Genomic DNA, 20,051 nt, shown 5'->3' on the forward strand with positions numbered 1-20,051 from the left:
ACAGCCAGATCCAAGGAAATTGTTTTGGGAAGTTCCCCCCAAGCCTAAAGCACGCAGGGAAAGGTAAAAGTGTGGAAGGACTCATCTCTCTTCCCTCCTCGTTGCCTGGGAATTTAGGCAGAAGCTGGGGAAGCAGATGGATGCCACAAATGCAAAGGATGCACGGGAAGCACGTCAGTAGGATTCACATCGCCTCTAACTGGAAAAGCCCCTTCCAGCGACACCTGCTCCACAGGGATCCTCTGCCACTGGGGCTTACAGGCTCAGCCCTGCTGGAGCAGGATCGCGGCGGCGTATTGCAGCCCACACAAGCAGCAGGAGAAGGTGCTGCAGCGTAAGCGGCACAAGCACAGCGAAGCGCAGGGCTTTGCAGAGCAAACCTGACAGCTGGAGCTAACCACGCAGGGCTCCATCACAGCCAGGGAGCGAGAGAGGCGCAAGCCAAGTTCCCGCAGCTGAAGAGCACACACGGGAGAAGCGAAGTTCTCGCAGCCGGTCCCGGCGGCACACTCAGAGCGGTTCTTTCCGCGGCTGAAGCATCGCAGCTCAGCAGGCGGACAAACCCTCCGAGCCCCCCAGCTCTTTGTTCGCCAGCCCCTCCTGCCACATCGTCCAACGCCGACACTTGGCGGCCGGGCAGCGGTGCCGAAGGCCCCGGGGCCAGGCAGGCACAACCCTTCCGCGGCTGCACCTCAGCCTCCGCCGCGGTACTCCCTGCGCGGTACGGACACGCCGCGGCCACTGAACCGCACCTGGCCCCGCCGCCGGGCCGGGCCGCGCCGGTCTCTCCCGGTTCCGCTTCCCAGGACGCCGGACTGCGGTGGACTCCCAGCCCAGCCCCGCCAGTACAGCCCAGCGGTAGCCTCACCCTAGCTCCCCACCTGCCGCGGCTGCCTTTCCCCCGCCTCTGCCGGCCCAGGCGGCAGCAGCAGTCGCCGCCGCCGCCGCCTTCTCCCCGGCGGCCCCTCGGGCGCCTCCCGCAAGCCCCGCTCCCCTCCCCTCACACCCCCAGCCTCTTGCCTCCTCCGCCGCGCCGCCCCCTCTCGCTCTCCTCCTTCCCTCCCTCCACCCTTCCTCCTTCACCCGCCCGCTTGGTAACGCCGTTTCCATACTCACAGCAACTGCGCACTGAGGCGGCCCGCAGCCGGCCTGGGGACCCGCTCAGCCCGGACCGACAGCGGCAGCAAGGCCTCCCCCCGCGCCGGCAACCCCCTGGGCGGCAGCTCCCGGCGGCGGGGGCGCAGGCGCGCTGCCTTCTCCCCTAGTGGCTGCCGCGGCGAGGCCGGCGGCGGCAGCGGCGGCACCTCCCGGGTCGCTCAGAGCCGAGTGAGCGGGGCTCGGGCCGGCAGCGGCAGCCGAGCGAGAGGCGGGGGCCGGGCGCTGTGCGAGGAGCCGAACCGAGCCGCACCGCGCACCCAGCCCATCAGGAACCAGTGCTGCTGAGGAGGAGGAGGAGGCGGAGGAGGCGGCGGCGGCGGCGGCGAGCGATTCTCCCACCCCCACCCACCGAGCCGAGGTGAGGCCAGGGCAAAGCATCCTCCTTTCTTCCCTCATCCCTTCCTCCCTTTCATCCGTTTCCCCCACCCCCCCTCTCCCGGCGCTCCTTCCTTTCATCCTTCTTTCCTCATCCTCCTTCCTCCTTATCTCGCCTTCCCCTCATCCTTCCCTGTGCTTCCTCGTCCTCCTTCCCTTTCTTCTCTCCTTAGCCACCTTTCTCCACTCCTCCCCATCCCCCGACTCCTGCTCCCCGTGCCCACATCTCACACTCACCAGAAATAACAACCCTGCCCTTTTTTTTTTGTGTGTGTGTGTGTGGTGGTTGGGGTTTGGTTTTTTTTTTTGGCTTTTTAATGCAATTTGAATTCTTGCCCAGTGGAAGAGGCAGAGAGAGAGAGAGGCAGAGTCGGTCACAGAGAGACATAATCCCCCTTCCTCCAAGGAATGGATTGGAATTAATGGTCATTTTGTGGTGTGTGTGTTCTGGGCAGAGGGGGATTGTATTTAGGGCAGAAAAGGAAGGGTCAGAGGTGCGTTGTTTCACTTATTCAGCTATTTACCCAGCGTCACACCGAGGTGAAACCTACCTCCCTATTATTTTTAAGTCCTTTCCCTTTTTTTTTTTCTTCTCTTTCTTTTTTTTTAATTCTCCTTTCTTCAGGCATCAGAGGTTCCTGCCTCCCTTTTATCCCTCCCGAGTGTCTGTGATGAGCAGGCGCTGCTCCTGCTGCTGCTCCGATTGTCTCAGCTGGCAGCCGGAGGGGAAAGGGGCACTGGTTGCTGTGCTGGGGAAGGGGCGGCAGCAACCAGCTTCCTCCATCCCTTCCCTCTAGGCCTCTTCCAAGGTCTGAGACCTTTCCAACCACCCACTTTGTATCCCATCCAGAATCCAAGGTGAAAGCTGCCAGCTCCTGTCAAAGGATTTTTCTGGGGTGGCAAAGAATGAAAGTTTAAAACACGGCTTTGTCTTTGCATGGAGCGCGCCGGGGGTGGCGAAGAGCTGCCTGGATGATGCTGCCTGAAAGGCATCAGCCCAAGCGGCTTGTTGTGTGGCTTCTGGAGTGGAAGAAGTTTTGCTTAGACATGGTGGTGGCAGTGTCGCTGCTGCCAGACTTCCCTGGTGTGTTGCCCGGTTGGGAGTTGGCGCTGTGGATGGATGCATGTGCCTAGGGGAGCATCAGCACGCTGAGGGCTCAGGGAAGCAACTTCCACGGCTTTACGGTGGGATGCAGTGTGGGGACCTGCAGGTTGGAGGAGTGAATGCTCTCTTGTCTCAAAGGTACGATGCCTCTTGTTAAGGTGATGCTCCATCAGTTGGTGGTTGCAGTCCTGTCTTTGCCAGGTGTGTCGGGGCAGAACATTTATTTGAGCATTAGTGGGCTTCAGACCAGTTCACCCTTTGTAAGCTTCTCTTTGTGGTGTTAGAAGTTTGAAACCCCTTGTTCTTTCTGAAGTCTAGAGATACATGAAACGTATAGATACAGCAGCTGATGCTGTAACAGAGCTCACTCTGACAATCCAGATGTTATGAGCACACATATGGTACACGTTATCTTGGCACGGATTCCCTGTTGAGTGTTGATCCTGCTAACTCGTCGGGATGGCAGAGGATGCTGCGTGTTTTGGAGCACAAGGTAGATAAGTAGCATAAACAGGGGTGGTCTTAAATGGGAACAACAGATCCTACTGGCTTTGTGGCTCTTACAATGCTGCTGGCTCTCCTTTTCACCCAGAGTGTCCATGATTGATACCAGGTATTGTGGCAGGCGTTTCATACTGCAGGTCAAATAGAATTCATTCCCAAGGAGAAAAAGCACAGTTCCCAAGGATGAACTTTTGCACTTCATTGTGTAAATCCTTGTTTACAGAAACATCACCTCATTTGTGTACAGCAGGGCTGTAATTCCATTAGTGGGCTCTGGTGAGGACAAAAAGCCTCACCGGGAAAACTCCAGTGTCACTTGAGCCCTTCCATGGAAATGCAACCCTAATTTATGCAGATTTCTGAAAGCTCTTTCAATATTAATGTTGAGTGTGGAGTGTGTATGCTGTGACTGCGATGCCTTTGAACCACTGGAAGCCAACAGACTCAAGGCTTTAAAGCCAGAGAAGGCAATTAGATCTTCTGCTCTGACCCCTTGACTCTTACAGTCTGTTGGATTTATTCCAGTTATCTTTTTTTTTTTTTTTGGAGTGCAATAACTTTGCAGTTGGCTGAAAGAGATTTTCCAGAGAAACAGGGATTTTGATTAGAAGACAGTAAGAGGTGGAGAAACTGCTGTTTATTAAGTTATTTGGCTTCAGCTTCCAGTCCCTGGTTACTGCTGTGCCAAAGAACTCCAAGCATGAGGTATTTCTTTGCTGGAACGTAGTAATCTCTCCCTTCCTTAGCTGAAAAAAAACCTGACTGAGCTAAAAATCTTTACATTGGTCACTGCTTGCATTTTCCTCACAACTCCATTTCTGTGATTTTGGAGTTTGTTTTTTTCCCAACCCACTTTTCTCAGCATTTCTGTGCAAACGTGAGCTGGATGCAGCACACCAATGCCTTGTCTCAGGAGTGCTTTGGGAGGTTAAATCTCACCTCTTCACTGCCACTCATCCCATTATACCTTCCATTTAAATACTCAACCTTGGGCTGCAGCACTGCGTTTTCATCTCGTTTTCCCTGGGTGTGCAGCCCCTTGGCAGGACTCTCTTTCCACAAGAGTTCTTCAATCTATTGACTCACATCTGGGTTGAAGCAATCCCAAGCACAAATGCAGGCTGGGCAGTGAGTGGCTGGAGAGCAGCCCTGAGGAGATGGACTTGGGGGTGCTGGTGGAGGAGAAGCTCAACAGGAGCCAGCAGTGTGCACTTGCAGCCCAGAAAGCCAAGCAGAGCCTGGGCTGCAGCAGCAGAAGTGTGGCCAGCAGGGCCAGGGAGGGGATTCTCCTCCTCTACTGCACTCTGCTGAGACCCCACCTGGAGTACTGCATCCAGGTGAGAGCCTCCATTACAAGAGGGCTGTGGAGATGCTGGAGTGTGTCCAGAGCAGGACCAGGAGGATGCTCAGAGGGCTACAGCAGCTCTGCCATGGGGACAAGCTGAAAGAGTTGTGGCTGTTCAGGCTGGAGTAGAGGAGGCTTCCAAGTGACCTTCTTGTGGCCTTCCAGGATCTGAAGTGGGATACAATAAAGCTGGGGAGGGACTTTTCAGGATATCAGGGAGTGACAGGACCAGGGGAAATGGAGCAAGGGTAGGGTCAGGCTGGATATGAGGAGGAAGTTGTTGAGCATGAGAGTGGTGAGAGGCTGGAATGGGTTGCCCAGGGAGGTGGTTGAGTTCCCCTGGCTGGAGGTGTTTGAGGCCAGGCTGGCTGAGGCTGTGTGCAGCCTGCTCTAGGGGTAAGGTGTCCCTGGGCATGGCAGGGGGGTTGGAACTGGCTGCTCCTTGTGGTCCCTTTCAACCCGGACTGATTCTGTGTGAGGGCACTGAGGTTATTCAACCTGTGGAAAAGGAGCCTAAGGGAGACCTTCTGGCTCTCTGCACCTCCCTGGTAGGAGGTTGGAGACAGGTGGTTGTTGGTGTCTTCTCCCTGGTAACAAGTCATAGAACAAGATGAAATGGCCTCAAATTGCACCAGGGGAGGCTTAGGTTAGATATGAGAAACTTCTCTCATGTGTTTAACTTCCCCTTCCATTCAAATACTTTTCTGTTCCAATATTCTTACCTACTTGGAGCACAATCTAACACATACTTGTGTTTAAAATACACAGCTTCAAAGAAAGGGACAAGCACAGAGAAGGGCAACAGAGCTGGTGAAGGGTCTGGAGAGCAGGTCTGGTGAGTGGCAGCTAAGGGAAGTAGGATTGGCTAGTCAGGAGACAAGGAGGCTAAGGGGAGACCTCACTGCTCGCTACCACTCTCTGAAGGGAGGTGGGAGCCAGGTGGGGGTTGGTCTCTTCTCTCAAGTAACAAGTGGTAGGGTGAGAGGAAATGATCACAAGTTGCATCACTTCTTGACTGAAAGGCTACTCAACCACTGGAGCAGGCTTCTCAGAGAGGTGGTTGAATCCTTATGCCTGGAGGTGTTCAAGAAAGGTGTGTAGGTGTGGTGCCTGGCTTAGCACCAGCCTTGGCAGAGCTAGAGAATGGTTGGACTCAACAACTTTAAAGGTCTTTTCTATCCCAAACAATTCCCTGATCCTACGTTTCTTGCTTGCATCTTTATGACTTTAATGGGTGGCTTTTTGTAGCCATGTGGGTTGGTTTTGTTTCTGGTATCAGAAGTTGAATAAACCAAACCTTGCTGATCACTTTCTGTACCTGATTTACCTCCCTTGTGAAGCATTTAATCAGTTCATAACTTGTGCCAGTTTCATGCCACTTGATTGTGGAGACTGCAGCCTAACTGAGGTGGGGTTTCATGACAGCAGCTCCACCTTTAGGGAGCTCCATGATGTGTTAGACAGTGATGTGTTCTTCTTGAAAGCTGATCTTTTTCTTTCTGAGAGGTCACCTAACCAGCTCTTCACCTCTTGAACTGGTGCAGTTTTGTCTCCAGCCTGTTATGGAATGCCACACCAAGTGCCACAGAAGAAGGTTTTACATGCATAGTGATATTCTAACCAGTTGGAAGTGTCAGTTGTATCCAAGAATAAACCCAGATCCATTCAAGAAACTCCCTTGCCCTTAATTTTGCTTCATGTTAGTTATTGCATAGATATTTCTCTTAAGGGCTTGTTTTGCTCCTGGCTGCTGTTGTTCTACCTATGGCTATGAACACTCTCTCCTTAGCTCCTTCAGAGCAGAGCTGAAACTTCAGTGTTCATTGGGACTACTGGCATTGCCCTCCTATTTTTAGAATCACCAAAAATTCATGCCACTGAGAGCAAAATCTCATCTCCTTGGACACTTCTGTGAGAACTCTCTTCTCTGGCCAGCTTTGGTCCTGCTGAGCAAAAATTGTGCATTACAAAGTAATACTGTTCTAATGCTGCACTTGCAATGGACTGCAGAAGTAATTCCTCATTCTCATGAGTTACTTGCAGGGTTCTGCACTTTGGCCACAACAACCCCAAGCAGCACTACAGGCTGGGGCCAGAGTGGCTGAGAGCAGCCAGGAAGAAAGGGACCTGGGGGTGCTGGTGGATAGTAGGCTGAACATGAGCCAGCAGTGCCCAGGGGGCCAAGAGAGCCAATGGTATCCTGGGCTGGCTCAGGAGCAGTGTGGGCCGCAGGACAAGGGAGGTTCTTCTGCCCCTGTGCTCAGCACTGCTCAGGCCACCCCTTGAGTGCTGTGTCCAGTTCTGGGCTCCTCCATTGCAGAGAGATGTTGAGGTGCTGGAAGGTGTCCAGAGAAGGGCAGCAAGGCTGGGGAGGGGCCTGGAACACAAACCCTATGAGGAGAGGCTGAGGGAGCTGGGGGTGTGCAGCCTGCAGCAGAGGAGGCTCAGGGCAGAGCTCATTGCTGTCTGCAACTGCCTGCAGGGAGGCTGTAGCCAGGTGGGGTTGGTCTCTTCTGCCAGGCAAGCAGCAAGAGAACAAGGGGACACAGTCTCAAGTTGTGCCAGGGTAGGCCTAGGCTGGATGTTGTTAGGAAGTTGTTGTCAGAGAGAGTGATTGGCATTGGAATGGGCTGCCCAGGGAGGTGGTGGAGTTGCCATACCTGGAGGTGTTGAAGCCAAGCCTGGCTGAGGCACTTAGTGCCATGGTCTGGTTGCTTGGCCAGGGCTGGGTGCTAGGTTGGACTGGATGAGCTTGGAGGTCTTTTCCAACCTGCTTGATTCTATGACTCTGTGAAGTCCTTCTCTTCCTTTTCTATGTCTTTTTTTCCCATTGAGGAGATATCTTCATCATCACCTATCAATTTTTTACCCTGACTATTCCAGAAAGTATGGAATTTATCATCCCTTGATACTTTCCTTCCTGTTCTATGTGGCCTCTTACTTCTAATGGCAGCATTTAGTGTAATCTGTTTTGTTGCCAAGTTGTAGTCGTTACGACAATGCCTTCCAGGTATTACATGGTGTCTGAGCACGCCAGTAGGAGATGTTGTTTTATTCCTTTTCCAGTGTACAATGACACAGCCAGACAATTTATTATGTTTCAGAGCAGAGTGGGCTTTTGCTTTTAATATAGCATATTTCAAGGCTTGGCTAAGGAAAGCTCAGCTCTTGATTTATTTTCTCCATACTTTGATCATGGCTGGTATGAAACATAGGATGTGCTTGGGTCTAAAGTATAATACCAAATGGTATAGGAAGTATCAAGTGCAAAGAGAGATAAATAAATCATTTAACACCTAGGTGGAGATATGAAGGGGCAGGCTTGCAGAAGCAGAGAGTAACACTAACCTTAGTAATTACAGCAGCACACTTAGAGTCATCAAATCAAGCAGGTTGGAAGAGACAGTATCAACAAGGTTGGAAAAGACCTCACAGGTCATCAAGTCCAACCCTTTACCACAGAGCTCAAGGCCAGACCATGGCACCAAGTGCCACGTCCAGTCCTGCCTTGAACAGCTCCAGGGACGGCGACTCCACCACCTCCCCGGGCAGCCCATTCCAGTGTCCAATGACTCTCTCAGTGAAGAACTTTCTCCTCACCTCCAGCCTAAATCTCCCCTGGTGCAGCCTGAGGCTGTGTCCTCTCGTTCTGGTGCTGACCACCTGAGAGAAGAGAGCAACCTCCTCCTGGCCACAACCTCCCCTCAGGTAGTTGCAGACAGCAATGAGGTCTCCCCTGAGCCTCCTCTTCTCCAGGCTAACCAATCCCAGCTCCCTCAGCCTCTCCTCGTAGGGCTGTGCTCAAGGCCTCTCCCCAGCCTCGTTGCCCTTCTCTGGACACGCTCAAGCATCTCAATGTCCCTCCTAAACTGGGGGGCCCAGAACTGAACACAGCACTCAAGGTGTGGTCTAACCAGTGCAGAGTACAGGGGCAGAATGACCTCCCTGCTCCTGCTGGCCACACCATTCCTGATGCAGGCCAGGATGCCACTGGCTCTCTTGGCCACCTGGGCACACTGCTGGCTCATGTTCAGGCAGGTATCAATCAGCACCCCCAGATCCCTCTCTGTCTGGCTGCTCTCAGCCACTCCCACCCCAGCCTGTATCTCTACATGGGGTTATTGTGGCCAAAATGCAGCACCCTGCACTTGGAGCTATTGAATGCCATCCCCTTGGACTCTGCCCATCTGTCCAGGCGGTCAAGGTCCTGCTGCAGAGCCCTTCTGCCCTCCAAAGACCTCCAAGCTCATCCAGTCCAACCTATCACCCAGCCCCATCCAATCAACCAGACCATGGCACTAAGTGCCCCAGCCAGACTTGGCTGCAACACCTCCAGGCACAGTGACTCCACCACCTCCCTGGGCAGCCCATTCCAATGCCAATCACTCTCTCTGCCAACAACTTCCTCCTAACATCCAACCTACACTTCCCCTGGCTCAACTTGAGACTGTGTCCCCTTCTGTTGCTGGTTGCCTGGGAAAAGAGACCAACCCCCATCTGGCTACAACCTCCTTTCAGGTAGCTGTAGACAGCAAAGAGGTTTGCCCTGAGCCTTCTCTTCTCCAGGCTAAACAGCCCCTGCTCCCTACTACTTAAGATGTAATTTCACACAACATCACACAGAATCAGTCAAGGTTGGAAGGGTCCACAAGGATCATCTAGTTCCACCCCCCCTGCCATGGGCAGGGACATCCTAGCCTAGATCAGCCTGGCCACAGCCTCATCCAGCCTGGCCTTAAATGCCTTCAAGGATGGGGCCTCAACCACCTCCCTGGGCAACCCATTCCAGCCTCTCACCACTCTCATGCTCAAAAATTCCTCCTGATGTCCAGTCTGACTCTCCTCACCTCAAAGACTGAAAACACTGTTGTACTGAGTCTCCAGTTGGGCAAGCTCAGCACTCAATGGATGTAAATGACTTGATCTCAGGTTTCTGGCTGAAAGCTTTACAGCTCAGTTTCCTAAATGCTCTCCTCAACATCATATGTGGGCTGTTGAGTGCTAAGATATTTGGTTCCAGACAGTGGCTGTATACAAGAAGGCATTCTTGAAAGTTTTCCAACTGCACTGGCTGAGGCACTTAGTGCCATGGTCTGGTTGATTGGCCAGGGCTGGGTGCTAGGTTGGCCTGGCTGAGCTTGGAGGTATCTTCCAACCTGGTTGATTCTATGAAAGTCTATGAAAGCAGGAGAGGTTGAAACCATAGTGATGTAACAAAGCATAGAATCATAGAAATGCTTAGGTTGGAAGGAACCTTAGAGATGATCTATTGCACCATGGGCAAGGACACCTCTCAACTCAAAGCCTCATCCACCTGGCCTTGAACACACCCAAGGAGAAGGCACCCACAAACTCCCCAAGCAACTTGTTCTGGTGTCTCTCCACCTTCATATTGAAGAACTTCTTCCTAAAATCCAGTCTCACTCTGCTCTCCCTCAGCTTCAAACCATTCCCCCTTGTCCTGTCTCTAGACACATGTATGAAAAGTCCCCCTGAAGCTTTCCTGCAGGATCCCTTCAGGTATTGGGAGGCAGCTCTAAGGTTCCCTCTGGAATCTTCTACAGACTGAACTCCCCCAGCTCCCTCAGCCTACCCTCATAACAGAGGTGCTCCAGCCCATGGATCATGTTTGGGGCCTCCTGGACAGCTCCAGCACCTCTGTGTCCTTCTTATGATGGAGATACCACAACTGGATGCAGCATTGGAAGTGGGACATCAGGTGCTCTAGGAAATGAACTCGTTGTGAGCATCACTTACCATTACAGCAGACTGGAAGTCAGGATTATCTTGTCAGGGAAAATCCTTGGGATTTGGGGAAGAGTGTTTTAGTTGGGATTGGAACATGGGGGTGAGGTTTAAAATTTCCAGCAAAGAAAAATTCCTCAGGTTCTACCTGTCAGAACTCTCCCATCAAGCTCCCATGCATGTATTTTGATTCAGATTTCATATCCTGACAGAACCACAGAATGGTTTGAATCAGACCTCCCAAGGTCACCCAGTCCAACCCCCTCTGTGCTCAGCAGGGACATAGAACAGAATCATAGAATCAGTCAGGGTTGGAAGGGACCACAAGGAGCAGCCAGTTCCAACCCCCCTGCCATGCCCAGGGACACCCTACCCTAGAGCAGGCTGCACACAGCCTCATCCAGCCTGGCCTCAAACACCTCCAGCCATGGGGCCTCAACCACCGCCCTGGGCAACCCATTCCAGCCTCTCACCACTCTCATGCTCAACAACTTGCTCATCACATCCAGCCTGACTCTCCCCACCTCCAGCTTTGCTCCATTCCCCCCACTCCTGGCATGCCCTCAGATCCTAAAAAGTCCCTCCCCAGCTTTTTTGTATCCCACTTCAGATGCTGACAGGCCACAAGAAGGTCACCTGGGAGCCTCCTCTGCTCCAGCCTGCACAGCCCCAACTCTTTCAGTCTGTGCTCACAGCAGAGCTGCTGCAGCTCTCTGAGCATCCTCCTGGCCCTGCTCTGGACACACTCCAGCACATCCACATCCCTCTTGTCCCAGGGGCTCCAGAACTGGATGCAGGACTCCAGGTGGGGTCTCAGCAGAACAGAGCAGAGGAGGAGAATCCCCTCCCTCCACCTGCTGGCCACACTGCTGCTGCTGCAGCCCAGGCTCTGCTTGGCTTTCTGGGCTGCAAGTGCACACTGCTGGCTCCTGCTGAGCTTCTCCTCCAGCAGCATCCCCAAGTCCCTCTCCTCAGGGCTGCTCTCCAGCCACTCACTGCCCAGCCTGCATTTGTGCTTGGGGCTGCCTCGACCCAGATGCAGAACACTGCACTTGGTCTTTTTGAACCTCATGAGGTGACATCCTGAACTAGATCAGGTTGCCCATAGTTCTGTCAAGCCTCACCTTGAGTATCTCCAGGGATGGGGTCTCAATGGGGCAACCTGTTCCACTACCCTCATGGTGCAGAACTTGTTCCCCACATCCAATCTCAACCTTCTCTTCTCTAGTTTGTAGCCATTGCCCCTCATCCTGTCACTACAGGCCTGTGTAAAGAGTCCCTCTGCAGCCCCCCTGTAGCCCTCTTCAGGTACTGGAAGGCTGCTCTTAGGTCTCCCCAGAGCCTTCAGAGAAAGCATTTTGACTTTACAGGAAGCAGGAGCAGAGCTTTTCAGCAGTTTTTCTTTGGGTGTGTTGAGAAAATTCACCTCTCTTTGAAGTACCCAAGCTGTGCTGAGTCAGCATTTTCTGGCAGCAAGGATCTTTTTTTTTTTCCTTGGGAATAATCTTTTAGCTGGCTGTGCTTCTCAGTCACATTGCCCCTTGCATTAGTATTCCAGGACTGAGAACAGCAGAGAAGGAGTCTTATCCTTGCTGCAGAGACTGCCCAAGTACTCAGGCTTCTTCTTCAAGTCAGGAGGGTTCTGTGTTGGCATTCTGTGATTGTGTGAATTATTTACTTAAGGGAAGCTGAATCATAGAATCATTTCATTTGGAAAAAACCCTTCACAATCAGAGAGTCTAACCAGTCTCTAACTTTGCTGAGGAATCATAGAATCAAGCAGGTTGGAAGAGACCTCCAAGCTCAGCCAGTCCAACCTAGCACCCAGCCCTAGCCAGTCAACCAGACCATGGCACTAAGTGCCTCAGCCAGGCTTTGCTTCAACACCTCTAGGCATGGTGACTCCACCACCTCCCTGGGCAGCCCATTCCAGTGCCAATCACTCTCTCTGCCAACAACTTCCTCCTAACATCCAGCCTAGATCTGCCCCAGCACAACTTGACACTGTGTCCCCTTGTTCGGTCCCTGGCAGCAGAGCCCAACCCCACCTGGCTACAGCCTCCCTTCAGGCAGTTGTAGACAGCAATGAGCTCTGCCCTGAGCCTCCTCTTTGCAGGCTGCACACCCCCAGCTCCCTCAGCCTCTCCTCATAGGGTTTGTGTTCCAGGCCCCTCACCAGCTTTGTTGCCCTTCTCTGGACACCTTCCAGCACCTCAACATCTCTCTTGAACTGAGGAGCCCAGAACTGGACACAGCACTCAAGGGGTGGCCTGAGCAGTGCCGAGTACAAGGGCAGAAGAACCTCCCTTGTCTTACTGGCCACACTGCTCCTGAGCCAGCCCAGGATGCCACTGGCTCTGCTGCCCACCTGGGCACACTGCTGCCTCATCTTCAGCTACTATCTACCAGAACCCCCAGATCTCTTTCTGCCTGGCTGCTTTCCAGCCACTCTGTCTCCAGCTTGTAGTGCTGCTTGGGGCTGTGGTGGCCAAATGTAATATGGTTCCTCAGCTCCACATCTCTGCCCCTTTGAAACACTGCCAGGGCATGAGGATTCAACCACCTCCCTGGGCAGCCTGCTCCAGTATTTGAGGTCCCTTTCAGTGAAGAACTTTCTCTAATGTCCATCCTAAACCTGCTGTCTTTTTCTGGCTGTCAGAGACCAGTTCTGACAGCCTGTTGAGTATACTGGTGAGCAGGCTGAGGGAGGTTCTTCACTCCTCCTACTCTGCCCTGTTAAGACCACCTCTGGAGTATTGTGTTCAGTTCTGGGTTCCCCTTTTCAAGGGGGACAGGGATACAGTGTCCAGCAGAGGCTATAAGGATGCTGAAGGGACTAGAACATCTGTCTAATGAGGAAAGTCTGAGAGACTTGGGGCTGCTCAGTCTAGAGAGAAAAAGTCTGAGAGGGTGGATGCCAAGAAGAAGGGTCCAGGCTCTTTTCACTGGTGATAAGACAGGGGGTAGAGGTTACAAACTGGAACCCAGGAAGTCCCACCTGAAAATGAGGAAAAACTTCTTTACTGTGACAGGGATGGAGACCTAGGGCAGGCTCACCTGGATGTGTTCCTGTGTGACCTGCCCTAGGGAATTCTGCCTTGGATGAGGGGGTTGGACTTAATGGTCTCCAGAGCTCCCCTCTTACACCTACTACTCTTTGATTCAGTAACAAGCTGGCATCATGCTGGCTTTATAACCCAAGCATGATGTGGCTTGAAGTTCAGTGCTGGAGGACTTTTTCATGGTTCCTGGTTTGTGGTGTTGGTCTCTTCTGCTTTGCTGGGTGCTGGCTTGTCTGCTGTCCTTGCTGGTTGTGTTGGCTGGCTTGGCTTGGCTTGTTAGCTGGTTTGCACCTCATTGATCCATTCTGGAAGTTCTTTAACTCTCCTTATCTCCACCCACAGATGTGTTTCTCTCCCACCCAACCTCTGTGTGAGGGCTTGCTCATTAGGGCAGGCTGTCTTAAACCAGGACACCTGCCCAGGCTGCTTCCTCTCATCCTATCACTTGTTACTAGGGAGAAGAAACCAACCCTCACCTGGCTCCAATCTCCTGGCAGGGAGTTGTAGAGAGCCACAAGGTCTCCTTTCAGCTTCTTTTTCTCCAGGCTAAACAATCTTAGTTCCTTCAGCTTCTTCTTAGTGTTCTTCCTGCAGTAAGAAAGTGGATCCTGTCTCAGTAGGAAGATCTCACAGAGTTTGGGAGGTAAGGTAGTGTCAGCAGGTTTTGCAGTTCTACACAAGGGCTCTTTCTGAGCAGAGGATTTCAAAGCTGTTCTTCATAGCTGCTCCAATCTGTTGGTTTTGCTGGTCTGACAATAATTGTGATGTGACATTTTCTCCTCTGTACCTCCCCCTTTCTGTGGAGCTGTGTGTTTTAATAACGTGAGTGTGAGGTTGGACTCGAGGCAGATAGGAGTATAGGAACAGAAAGCAATCTGAATAGAAGTGGAAGTGAAGTTCTGAATCCACTCCTATGGTCAGAAAGTGGCAGTGGTTTGGGGCAGGCTCCCAGTTGCCCAGGTGACTTTTGCAAATGGAGCTTAGCTTAAGCTTTTAAATTACTTAAAGCTTTTCTGAAATGGATTAATCAATTTCCACTTTTTCTCCAACTAATCAACCTTAATTTCTTTAACACTCTTTTATTTACTACCAAAAACCACTCCTCTTTAAGTCCACTGAAGCTGACTTCATGGCAATTCTCCAGTAAAGCCCATCCAGCACAGCAGAAGCAGCTTGATCAGTTAAGCAGTTCAGCTTTACCTATAAATGAATCACTTGGAAATGCTTTATTGCTGATATTTTAAATGCAGGAACTGTGTCCATCCTGTGCAGAGCAGAGCAAATGGCTTTCATCAGGTCTCTAAATCTTTTCCAACATCAAAAGAAACTCCAAAAGACCTCTTAGCTTTCAAGTTAGGTCGTGGAGTAAAATGGTAGTGCAAAATTTTAGCCAGCACTGGTTTAATTTCTGAAGTAGTTTTGTGATGTCAGGTAGCAGCAATGGTTGTGGCCTTTGAGGGGGACCACATTAGTGAATGCAAGGGCAATGAAGCTGGTGAGAGGCCTGGAACACAAACCCTATGAGGAGAGGCTGAGGGTGTGCAGCCTGCAGAAGAGGAGGCTCAGGGCAGACCTCATTGCTGTCTACAACTACCTGAAGGGAGGCTGTAGCCAGGTGGGGTTGGGCTCTGCTACCAGGCACCCAGCAATAGACCAAGGGGACACAGTCTCAAGTTGTGCCAGGGGAGGTCTAGGCTGGATGTGAGGAGGAAGTTGTTGTCAGAGAGAGTGATTGGCATTGGAATGGGCTGCCCAGGGAGGTGGTGGAGTGGCTGTGCCTGGAGGTGTTGAAGCCAAGCCTGGCTGAGGCACTTAGTGCCATGGTCTGGTTGACTGGCTAGGGCTGGGTGCTAGGTTGGCCTGGATGATCTTGGAGGTCTCTTCCAACCTGCTTGATTCTATGGTTCTAAACCATTGCCCCTTGTCCTGTTACTACAACCCTTTGAAAGAAGTCCCTCCCCAGCTTTCTTGTAGGTTCCCTTTAGGTACCTGGAGGCTGCTCTGAGGTCTTCCCAGAGCCTTCTTTTTTCCAGCCTGAAGAGTCTCAACTCACAGTCCCTATAGCAGGAGATTCTGCAGCCCTCTGATCATCTTTGTGGTTTCCTCTGGACCCTTTCCAGCAGTTCTATGTTCTTATTGTGCTGGAGGCAGTGCTGCAGGTAGAGTCTCAGCAGAGCAGAGGGACAGAATCCCCTCCCTGTGCCTCTGCTCCGGATGCAGCCAGCACACATCTGGCTCTGGGCTGCCAGTGACCATCACTGGCTCGTGGGCAGTTTGTTAGCAGCTGACACTCCCAATTAACTCTCCTCCAGACTGCTCCAAAAGCCAGTCCTTGCCCAGCCTGGATTTTTGCTTGGCATTGCCCTGGACCTAGGGCACTGCCCCAGGTCTTGTTGAAATTCAAGAGATTGACTTGAGCCCAGCTCTGAAGCCCACCTTGGAACTACAACATACCACAAGAGGAAGGATACATGGTTTAGGTATCTCTTCTGCTTGTTTTTTTAACAGAACCTCTGTCTTTAGGAGCAGCTTTCAAACAGTTGTCACTTACTTTTGCTGCTGTTGACTAAGATTACTCATCAGCATTAACTGATAAGGTCAGGAAGGAGAAAAGTTCTTCCATTTGTAAAATACAGGGATGTTGGTCAATGGAATTCTTGCCATTGAAGTCCATAAGTGAAACTCTGAGGTACAGAATTACCCACTTGTTACCAGTTAGGGGGGGAAAAAACCCACACCTGCCATTTTTTACCCATATTTGGGTCAAAGTGATAGAGATTTGTGTGTTTTTATTGCAGCACACCATCTCTGGTTTCCATCCAAATAGTCTTGGGTGCCTACTATAATCAGGTCAGAAATGCAAATGCAGGATTGCAGCTGCTTAGCCTAATTTTAACCATATCTATTATCCCTGTCATCTACATTTTCAGTGCTTAGATGCTGCACAGAAATACTTCTAAGGAGTGTTAATTGTCAGGAAGTCCATGAATGAGAAGGCTTGAGGCTGTGTAGAGACAGAAGGGGAGCAAATAGGTTCCAGCAAATGAACCAGTTGGTTGGGAGCACTACTCAGAGGCCTGGGCAGAATGCAGAGCTGGTATTTGTGCTTGGTTGGGCTACCTATGGTGCTCTGCATACCATTCACAGAATCATTGAGGCTGGAAAAGTCCTCTGAGATGGAGTCCAGCAATAGCCTAACACCACAACATCAGCTAAACCAAGCTAAATCAAGTGCCACAGCCAGTCTTTTCTTCAAGACCTGTGGGGATGGTGACTCCACCACCTCCCTGGGCAGCCCATTCCAGAGCTTCATCACCTTTCCATGAGGAAATGCTTCCTATTATCCAACCTAAACCTTCCCTGGCATAGCTTCAGGCCATGCCCTCTTGTCCTGTCATGAGTTGCCTGGGAGAAAATCCCAGCCTTCACCTGACAGTTTCAAATCTATTTCATTGTTGTTGTCTTGTAAGTGGATTTTCCTTGTGTGGCTTAGACTCACAGAAACATTCAGGTTGGCAAAGCCTCTCAGGATCACCAACTTGGACCAATATCCCCACTCTAAAAACTTCATCCTAAACCATATCCCCAAGCACCACATCCAAATGACTTTTAAACACGTCTGAGATTGGTGACTCGACCACCTCCCTGGGCAGCCCATGCCAATGGGTCACAGCCTGACCACTCTTGCTGTGAAAATCAGGAGGATTCAGTGTCAAGACAGTCAGCACACCGGACTCCTCCTTCCTCTGCTTTTCCACTCCTAAAAAAGTTTTGTTTTGCTCCTTGATTGAACTGTTTTTTGCTCAAATCCAAACCCTTGCATTCAGGCCTGAGCCCAGAGAATATTGAGTCAGTGCAGGTCAGAGTAATGAAACTATTAAGGTGCTTCTAGAGTGCCTGGAGAGCTGCCAGGAAGAAAGGGATCTGGGGGTTCTGGTAGAGAGGAGCTGAAGATGAGGCAGCAGTGTGCCCAGGTGGGCAGCAGAGCCAATGGCATCCTGGGCTGGCTCAGGAGCAGTGTGGCCAGCAGGACAAGGGAGGTTCTTCTGCCCTTGTTCTCAGCACTGCTCAGACCACACCTTGAGTGCTGTGTCCAGTTCTGGGCTGGTGCTGGAAGGTGTCCAGAGAAGGGCAACAAGGGGCCTGGAACACAAACCCTATGAGGAGAGGCTGAGGGAGCTGGGGGTGTGCAGCCTGCAGCAGAGGAGGCTCAGGGCAGAGCTCATTGCTGTCTACAACTCCCTGCAGGGAGGCTGTAGCCAGGTGGGGTTGGGCTCTGCTGCCAGGGACCGAACAAGGGGACACAGTGTCAAGTTGTGCTGGGGCAGATCTAGGCTGGATGTTAGGAGGAAGTTCCTGGCAGAGAGAGTGATTGGCATTGGAATGGGCTGCCCAGGGAGGTGGTGGAGTCGCCATGCCTAGAGGTGTTGAAGCAAAGCCTGGCTGAGGCACTTAGTGCCATGGTCTGGTTGACTGGCTAGGGCTGGGGGATGGGCTGGACTGGATGATCTTGGATGTCTGTTCGAACCTCGTTGATTCTGTGATGTCAAATGCTGCAGTATAATCTGATTTCCATGAGACAGTAACATGGAAGCACACATTTTGTATAAACATAGCCAAGAAGCCCTCAGAATTAATGCCTTGAAGTGGCTAAGAAAGCTGAGTGGCTCTAATAGAAGTGGTAACTTCTTTTTTGGGGGGGCTTTTAGTAGAAACATCACTCATCACTGACCTTGGTGTGAGTCTTAAGCTGGATGTCTGTAAAACTACAGATTGGGGTCATCAAAAGAAGACTCAGATCTGTAGACAGGTTCAATGCATGACCAGCAGTGTGGTTTGGATGCAAAATAGCAGGCTTGCAGACATCAGGTTGAGGGCTGTAGTGGTGAGACAAATGCTTTCTGGAGGCTTCTCCTTCCATGTTCTTCATGTTTGCTACTGTTTTGACCTGGCAGATGCTGATGTTTTACCCTTTGGCTCAGATCCTGCCAGAGACTGACTTTGGACTGACAGGTCCTTCCAAACTTGGTTGCATCCTAAAGGTGGAGTCAGCTTCACTTTAATTTTTTATGGCTTTTGGGTTTGTGGGAGTGATGCTGAGATGCACTGACAGGAGTGTGTGCAAGTCTCCTGTCAGCTTAATGAGTTTGTTCTTGCTGGGTGGTTGACAGCCAAAAGAAACAACAACTATTAGGTAGCCCAAGAACAGCTTCTTGGCTGTTTCTCCATAAAAGATCAGTCAGGAGTGAGGGAAAACACTAGAGATGACTTTTTTTCCCAAGCAGCTTTCCATAATGATGTAAAAATGTGAAGCTCTTTTCTCTCTCTGGAAGTTCTGAAGGTGGTGTGAGGTCTGCTCTTGTTGCTGCGGTATCCAGAAGGAAGATTTGCAACCTAATGATGTTTGTCTTGGTTTGAGCTATGCCAGAACTGTTTCTGGTCAGGGATTTGACTTCTCAGCTCAGTCTCTGCTCAGTGAGGCACTTGCTGTAGCTCAGGGCAGATTTGCACAGCCAGGGACTGCTTCTAGCAGTGAGAAGCTGATGGAGAGGATTCCTATCAAGGGCTGGGCTGCAGACCAAGGGCACCGCTACACCTTGTCTGCGCTATCTTGGGGTGCAGGAGGTGAGAGGTGGCACCTTCAGGGAAGGGCAGACAGGAAAGGTGACCCTAAACTAGTCAAGAAGGAATTCCATCCCATGGACATCATCTTCAGGAGACAGCTGAGGAATCACCAGGGTCAAGCCTCTTACGGCTGGTGTCCCGGGAGGATTTGTCCCTTCTGCTTTCGATCTCAATCCATGAGATCTTGAATCTAGTTCCAGAATCCGGCTCTTGAATCTGGTTCCCATCTGCCACTGAGTCCAGTCTGGGACTTCTGCCACAGTGTCAGTGGTGCCAGTGGTGACATCATTGCCACCAGGGCTTGGGTTGGATATTGGTTTGTATCTATTCTGTTTGATTATCTTTATTTCCATCCCATCTGGCTTAGTTTCTTTGCCACCCCATGAGTCTCTCTCTCCCTTCCTCCCTTTCTATTCTTTTTGGGAAGGCAGAGGGGTTCAATGGAGAGCTTCTGGCACTTGTTTAGTAGTCAGCCTAGTCCTAACTGTTGACAATCTTACAGGAGTTGTGATGGCTAAAGTCTTTTCTGATCCTCCCTTGGGAGATAATCCACACTAATGAAGTATTTCTTCAAGCAAAGCATGCCTGCGATGGTCTCTGCAATGGCATGAGTGGGTCAGAACACATAGCTTGTGGTCAGATAAAAAGAATAGCTTTTAAGAAAGGACTGAAAGCTGACTAAGATGTTGAAGTTTAAACACTTCAAGTGTTGGAATTACTGATGTGAACTGGACAGTCTGAACCTGTATCTCCAGGGTTTCAAGTGACCTTGTCTGCTCCAGCTCTTGACTCTGCTCGGTTGGGTGTTTCAGTGCTGTTCTTCACTAACAAATGGGTTTTATCTTCTTGTTGGGGTGACACTAAGATGATGTAAGTGAGGAAAGAATTTGCAATCATTCTTTTAGCAAATGGCTTTTTAATAGTTTCTGCCCAGTTTTAATTAGAAATGACTTGAAAATACTTAGAGTTGAAGCCATTGTGGCTCGGGTGTAGGAAATGCAGGCAAAGCATAGCTACTGTGGGGAAGGAATAGTGCAGGAAGACTTTCAACAGCTTCAAGTGCTTGAGGCTCCTTAAAACCAGAGGAAAGATTGTAAATACCTAAATAAGCACGACTGTGCCTTGAGCAGAT

At 51.1% G+C, this 20,051-nt stretch overlaps 1 protein-coding gene across 1 annotated transcript in view; it reads left to right on the plus strand.

Annotated features, from left to right (window-relative positions):
- The first annotated feature begins 1,431 nt into the window (after window positions 1-1,431).
- The window catches only part of LOC135179633 (catenin alpha-2), an 898,848-nt gene continuing 880,228 nt past the window's right edge, over window positions 1,432-20,051 (plus strand). The window contains exon 1 of the mRNA XM_064151673.1: window positions 1,432-1,516. The gene's annotated coding sequence lies outside the window, so the exon portion shown is untranslated. The remainder of the gene's footprint in view (window positions 1,517-20,051) is intronic.

The sequence above is a fragment of the Pogoniulus pusillus genome, chromosome 11 (genome assembly GCF_015220805.1).
Source record: "Pogoniulus pusillus isolate bPogPus1 chromosome 11, bPogPus1.pri, whole genome shotgun sequence".
NCBI classification, from domain to species: domain Eukaryota; kingdom Metazoa; phylum Chordata; class Aves; order Piciformes; family Lybiidae; genus Pogoniulus; species Pogoniulus pusillus.